We start from the raw sequence: 7,476 nt of genomic DNA, 5'->3' as shown, positions 1-7,476 counted from the left end.
TCTTTACATATCTTCTTTGGAGAGATGTCTGCTCAGATCCTTTGCCTATTTTTCAGTTGGGTTATTTTCCTTTTTGTCATTGAATTATCTATCTAATTCTTTATGTATTAAATATATTCTGGACACAAATACCTTATCAGATATATAATTTGCAAGTATATTCTCATTCTGTGCATTTTCTCATCACTTTCTTGATGATACCACAAAGGTTTTTAATTTTGATGTCAAATTTATCTTATTTTATTTTATTTTTTTGTCATTTATGTTTTTGGTGTCACAACTACGGGACTATTGCCTAACCTAAGGTCATGAAGATTTGCACCATATTTTCTTCTAAGAATTTTAAGACACTTTCTGAAACAAGGATTTCACATCATTTTCTTATTCCACACACCTTCTTTATCCACTTGACCCACCCCAGCTGATAACTTTGGTTTCTTTTCGTTGAGAAAATAGAAGTGTTTCATAAGGAAATTTCTCCTTTAATCGTCAGATCCGTAACATTTCTTTGCCCTTCAGGCTGGTCTCACACTCCTGATCTCAAGTGATCCTCCTGCCTTGGCCTCCCAAAGTGCTGGGATTACAGGCATGAGCTGCCATGTCCAGCTGTTTCATTGCTTTTCATCCCTCACTAGAACATAAGTAAGGATTTCATTTGCCTTATTCAGTGTTCTGTTGTATTCCTGGCTCCTAGCACTTGCCTGGTACATGATAGGCACTTAATAAAACTTGATGAAGAGACCAGGTGCAGTTGCTTATGCCTGTAATCCCAGCACTGTGGGAGGCCAAGGAGTTCAAGACCAGCCTGGCCAACATGGTCAAACCCCGTCTCTACTAAAACTACAAATATTAGCCAGTTGTGTAATGCACACCTGTAGTCCCAGCTACTCGGGAAGCTGAGTCAGAATTCCTTGAACCCAGGAGGTGGAGGCTGCGGTGAGCGGAGATTGAGCCACTGCACTCCAGCCTGGGCAACAGAGTGAGACTCTGTCTCAGAAAACAAACAAAAACTTTATGAAGGAAGGTAAAGGTGGGAAAGGAAGTAAAGACAATACATTAAAAAATAAAGAATTTCCTGTTGTTAAAAAGTAGTTCTCCATTGATTACCAGGGGGATACATTCAGAGAAACATGTCATTAGGTGATTTCATCATTGGGCAAATACCATAGGTAATTTACATAAACCTAGAAGGTATACTACTACATATCTATGCAATACGGTATCATCTATTGCTCCTAGGCCACAAATCCATACAGCATGTTACACTATATTGGATACTGTAGGCAGTTGTGACACATGCCTAGTATTCGTGCATCTAAACATTGAAAAGGTACAGTAAAAATATGGTATTATAATCTTATGGGATCACGTTCACAAATGTGGTCCCTTGTTGTCCACGTGTCATTTAGTGTATTACTGTACTATACTCAGGTAGCTGGAACAGGTAAATGAAAATAGAAGAGAATGAAAAGAAAATTTCTGCTGGGCTCACACCTGTAATTCCAGCACTTTGGGAGGCAAAAGTCAGTGGATTGCTTGAGCTCATGAGTTCGAGATCAACATAGGCAACATGACAAAACCCTGTCTCTACAAAAAATAGAAAAATCAACCTGGCATAGTGGTGCACGCCTGTAGTCCTAGCTGCTCAGGAGGCTAAGATGGGAGGATGGCTTGAGCCCAGGAGGCAGAGGTTGCAATGGGTGAAGATTGTACCACTGCACTGCAGCCTGGGTGATGCAGCCTGGGTGATATAGCCAGACCTTGTTTCCAAAAAAAGAAAGGAAAAAAAAATTTCATGGACACAAACCATGCAGCCTCTTGTTGGTTATGAAATAAACACTAGAGGGCTGGGCGTGGTGTCTCATACCCGAAATCCCAGCACTTTGGGAGGCTGAGGCAGGTGGATCACCTGAGGTCAGGAGTTCACGACCAGCCTGACCAAAATGGTGAAACCCCATCTCTACTAAAAATACAACAAGTAGACGGGCATAGTGGCAGGTGCCTATAATCTCAGCTACCCTGGAAGCTGAGGCAGGAGAATCGTTTGAACCAGGAGATGGAGGTTACAGTGAGCTGAGATGGTACCATTGTGCCCCAGCCTGGCAACAAAAGCGAAACTTTGTCTCAAAAAAGAAAAAAAAGGAACTAGTGTAAGCCTAGTGGTTTCATATTTTAAACTATTAGCACCTGCCTCATTTTTCACTTTTTCTTCATATTTTTCATCCTCCTCTTCTCCAAGGTATTAGAGAGGGAAAAGTTTTTCAAAAACGATGCCAGTTTCCTTCCTTTGGTGTTCTATACTTGGAATCCCTTAGTCTTCTGTGGTCAATAGAGTCATTCGTAAAAAGTTGACTAGTTTAAGGGGAATTATTAGGAAATAAATGGTTTTGCTATCTTTTGGTCATTAGTTTGGCCCCATGTTTAAACATTCAGTAACAACTGTGAAGAGCCTGTTAACAAATAAAATAGTAGGTGCTCAGAAGAAAAATAAAGCCATTGAAGGGAACTGAAAGCGGGAGATGTTGGTTAGGGTGGGCAGTGTCTGAGGAAGTAGCCCTGCGCCAAGACCTGAATGAAGTAAAGGGACAAGCCATGGGGAGTTGGGGAAGAGCATTCCAGACAGAGGCTTGATGTGTTGAACCATCTTTTCCAAGCTCTTCCTCCGTTACCTCTTTTCAGTCAGTATGTCCCTTTTCTATCCTAGATCATAATTTCACCATTTATCTTAAGGCTGAGCCCAGGGCCTATACTATTACACAGGTTGTTTACTGCACACATCTAGGGGCACCATTTACACTTATCTTTTTAGGTTTGAATATTTCTTACGACAGTTTTCCAGCAGATGGCAGTAACATGCATGAGGACAGTGTAGCTTCTTCTAACTTGCACAAAGGTGTTTATTGAGACAGAGGTCTCACTCTATCGCCCAAGCTAGAGTGCAGTGGTGCGATCTCAGCTCACTGTAACCTCCACCTCCCAGGTTCAAGCGATTCTCCTGCTTCGGCCTTCCAAGTAGCTGGGATTACAGGTGTGCGCCACCATGCCCGGCTAATTTTTGTGTTTTTAGTAGAGACTGGGTTTCGCCATGATGGCCAGGCTGGTCTCAAACTTCTGACCTCCAGTGATCCGCCTACCTTGGCCTCCCAAAATGCTGGGATTACAGGCGTGAGCTGCTGTACCCAGCCTAAAGGTAGAAATTTGATTTGCATTTAGGCACCTGTCCTCTTTATTCCTGCCCCCCAACCCTCGTTTTTTTAAGAGACGAGGTTTCACTGTGTTAGGATGGTCTCGATCTCCTGACCTCATGATCTGCCCTCCTTGGCCTCCCAAAGTGCTGGGATTACAGGCGTGAGCCACCACGCCCAGCCTTTATCCCTTTTCCTTCTCTGATATACATCAAGGTCCTTTTCTCCCTGGGTCCCATCCTTATCCTGTAAGCTTTCTCTTCCTGTCTTTCAAATATTTTTAATTCATAGAAGAATTACAAGTGTGCTACAAGGAACTCCTGTATAATCTTAACCTAGTTTAGTTCACCAGTTGTTAACATTTGGCCACCACATGTGCTTTATCACTCCTTCCCTCTCATTATAGATAGATGTTTTTTTCCTGAACCATTTGAGAGCTGATTGCAAACATTCTGCCTCTTTACACTTACTTTGGAGTGTGTTCCCTTTGAACAAAAACATTTTTGTTTGTTTTACATAAACAACAAAAGTTATTGTTAAGGAAATTTAACAGTAATTTAGGAAATTGTACATTGATAACAGTACTTTTATTAATTATATAGTCCACATTTAAATTTTGTCAGTTGTACCAATGATGTCTTTATAGCTGTGTTTACTCCTTATCCAGAGTCTGGGATCACACTTTCTGCCTCATCCTGTCTCCGTACTCTCCTTTAATCTGAGAATTAAGATTAAAAGAAGTAACTTCCTCAGCCTTTCTGTGCCTTTCATACCATTGATATTTTTGAAGACTACAGGCCAGTTGTTTTGTAGAATATTTCTCAATCTGGGTTGGTCTGGTGTTTTCTTATTAGATGCAGGTTACATATTTTGGGTGGGAATACCATAGAAGTGATGTTGTGTCCTCCTCAGTGCATGCACTGTGGCCAGAGGCACATGGTATCGGTTTGTTCTACTGCTGATGATGTCAGCCCTCTAAGTCTTCTATGTTGAAACTTTTCTTGTAGTTACATGAACTCTTAAGGTGTATATACTTAAACTCTGACTATAGGAATTCTCCTGCTTATAGGAATTCACTCTTAAGCAGGCAGCATTCTATTAAGTTCTTCTGTTCAGTCTCAGTTCAATCAGGTGAACCCGAGTTGCCTCCCAATTCTTTCTGTCCTTTGCAGCATCACTCTCTGGGACTCCTGGGTTCCCATCAGAAGTCACAATAGCTTTTCTTTCTCCTAGTAAGTTGCATCCCTTGCCAGACTCTTTCAATCAGTGATCACTTCTTATGTACAATCAGTCTTTTTGAGACGGAGTTTCACTCATGTTACCCAGGCTGGAGTGCAATGGCGCGATCTCGGCTCACCGCAACCTCCGCCTCCTGGGTTCAGGCAATTCTCCTGCCTCAGCCTCCTGAGTAGCTGGGATTACAGGCACGCACCACCATGCCCAGCTAATTTTTTTGTATCTTTAGTAGAGACGGGGTTTCACCATGTTGACCAGGATGGTCTCGATCTCTTGACCTCGTGATCCACCCGCCTCGGCCTCCCAAAGTGCTGGGATTACAGGCTTGAGCCACCGCGCCCGGCCAATCAGTCTATTTTTATAGTGTTTTATTGGTTTCAAGTTAAGGTTCTTTGGCTCTAGGAAGGTTAGTCTTCAAATAAATGGTTTCAGAAGAGAGTTGTATAGCTGAATGTGGCGAGGAACTAGGTACCCGCAAGTGAACTTGAATCATACCCAGGTTCATTTTATCCCAAATCACAGTCTTCTGAGCTAACCTCATTTGGATTAAAGTATTGACTGCATGTCATTTACAATGTCTGAGCCTTCTGTATTCCTTAAAACAACTCTAGGAAGTAGATTTCATTTTCTTCATTTTTCAGATGAGGAAATGGAGGGTTGGAAAGGTTAAAGTGATATGGCAAGAAATTACCAGGACTCAAACCCATGTATCTCCAACTCCAAAGCCCCTGCTCTGTCTTGAGAGCAGAGAGTGGGTGGTAGCAAAGTCCTCTAGCTATTTGTGGTGAAGTTAGCCTTCACAGACTAAAATGCAAAAGATAATGTTGGCCAGGCGCAGTGGCTAACGCCTGTAATCCCAACATTTTAGGAAGCCAAAGCGAGCAGATCACTTGAGGTCAAGAGTTGAGAACAGCCTGGCCAATATGGTGAAACCCTGACTCTGTCTCAAAAAAAAAAGTAATGTCATTGCTAGATTAGAGGTGATTGCCGGCAGCTACCACTGAGAGATTTCGAGGTGTCTTTAAACCAGGACCATCCTGGGCAACTAGATCTTATGGTTCAGGACATCCAGCCTGGGAAAATCTAAGTACTTGTACTTAAACCCATTTCCTGACATAATTATTAATAGTGCCCCGCTCACGTTTTTTTTGAAACAGAATATTATTCTGTCGCCCAGGCTGGAGTGCAGTGGCACAATCTCGGCTCACTACAACCTCCGCCTCTCAGGTTCAAGTGATTTCTCGTGCCTCAGCCTCCCAAGTAGCTGTGATTTAAAGCATGTGCCACTGTGCCCAGCTATTTTTTATATTTTTAGTAGAGACAGGTGTCTCTCACCATGTTGGCCAGGCTGGTCTTGAACTCCTGGCCTCAAGTGACCCGCCCGCCTCGGCCTCCCAGTGTGCTGGGATTGCAGGCGTGAGCCACCGTGCCCAGCCAGCCCCGCTCCCTTTGTTGTTGGTGGTGTTGTTTTTGAGACAGAGTTTTGCTCTGCTCTGTCACCCAGGCTGGAGTGCAATGCTGTGATCTGGGCTCACTGCAACCTCTGCCTCCCGGGTTCAAGCGATTCTCCCACCTCAGCCTCCCAATTAGCTGGGACTACAGACACACACCACCATGCCCAGTTAATTTTTGTATTTTCAGTAGAGACAGGGTTTTGCCACGTTGGCCAGGTTGGTCTCTAACTCCTGACCTCAGGTGATCCGCCCGCCTTGGCCTCCCAAAGTGCTGGGGTTACAGGCATGAGCCACCGTGCCCGGCCCCCACTCACTTTTAGAGCACTGCTGCTTGTACAGGCAGTGCTCACGCCTATAATCGCAGCACGGGGGGAGGCCAAGGCAGGTGGATCGCCTGAAGCCAGGAGTTCAAGACTAGCCTGGGCAACATATTGAGACCCTGTCTCTACAAAAAAGAAAAAATGTACCTGGACATAGTGGCGCATACCTGTAGTTCCAGCTACTTGGAGGCTGAGGTAGGAAGTTTGCTTGAACCCAGGTTTAAAGGCTACAGTGAGCAGTCATAGTGCCACTGCACTCCAACCCTTGTGACAGAGTGAGACCCTATCTCAAAAAGGGGAGGAGAAGGGGGTATTGTGGCTTGGATAATTATATGGTCCCCTATCCATAATCCTTCCTGAATTCTTTTCAGATTAACATGGAGACTGGTGTTTCTGTGTAATTAGCACTAATAGAGTTTGGTCTATTTTTATTAACTACTTTCTTTGCCTCTGTCCCAGTTTCTACTCTGGGGCCAAAGTTAGCTTTGGTTTTATAGTCTGTTCACCCAACTAATGTATAGGCATGGTTTGCTTAATTTAGTTAACAGCAAGATTTTGCCACACCTGCTTTATCATCCTTTCTGCCAAAAAAAAATTTTTTTTTTCAAGATGGAGTCTCACTCTGTCACCCAGGCTGGAGTGCAGTGGTGCAATCTCAGTTCTCTGCAACCTCTGCCTCCTGGGTTCAAGTGATTCTCCTGTCTCAGCCTCCCCAGTAGTTGGGACTATAGGCGTGCGCCACCACACCCAGCTAACTTTTGTATTTTTAGTAGAGACGGGGTTTCACCATGTTAGCCAGGATAGTCTCGATCTCCTGACCTCGTGATGCAACTGCCTCAACCTCCCAAAGTGCTGGGATTACAGGCGTGAGCCACTGTGCCCGTTCCCCACCCCCACCACCTTTTTTTTTTTGAGACAGTTTTGCTTATATTGCCCAGGCTGGAGTACAATGACATGGTCTCGGCTCACCACAACCTCTGCTTCCCAGGTTCAAGTGATTCTCCTGCCTCAGCTTCCCAAGAAGCTGGGATTACAGGCATGCACCACCACACCTGGCTAATTTTGTATTTTTAGTAGAGACGGGGTTGAACTCCCAACCTCAGGTGATCTGCCCGCCTCAGCCTCCTAAATTGCTGGGATTACAGGCATGAGCCACTGCACCCAGCAAAATATTTAACTTAAATGACTCTTTACCCCAATATACCCCCATAGCTGAAATAAGCTCTTAAGTTTTTATAAACCTATTCTTTTTTTTTTTTTTTGAGACGGAGTTTCTCTCTT

The 7,476-nt window shown here is 43.9% G+C and overlaps 1 protein-coding gene across 3 annotated transcripts in view; it reads left to right on the top strand.

Moving 5' to 3' along the window:
- Positions 1–7,476, top strand: part of RTN3 (reticulon 3) — a 69,944-nt gene that overhangs the window by 57,258 nt on the left and 5,210 nt on the right. The gene's annotated exons all lie outside the window — the stretch shown is intronic.

The sequence above is a fragment of the Cebus imitator genome, unplaced genomic scaffold (genome assembly GCF_001604975.1).
Source record: "Cebus imitator isolate Cc_AM_T3 unplaced genomic scaffold, Cebus_imitator-1.0 Scaffold609, whole genome shotgun sequence".
Lineage (NCBI taxonomy): Eukaryota > Metazoa > Chordata > Mammalia > Primates > Cebidae > Cebus > Cebus imitator.
This window is presented reverse-complemented; position numbering and strand designations above follow the sequence as displayed.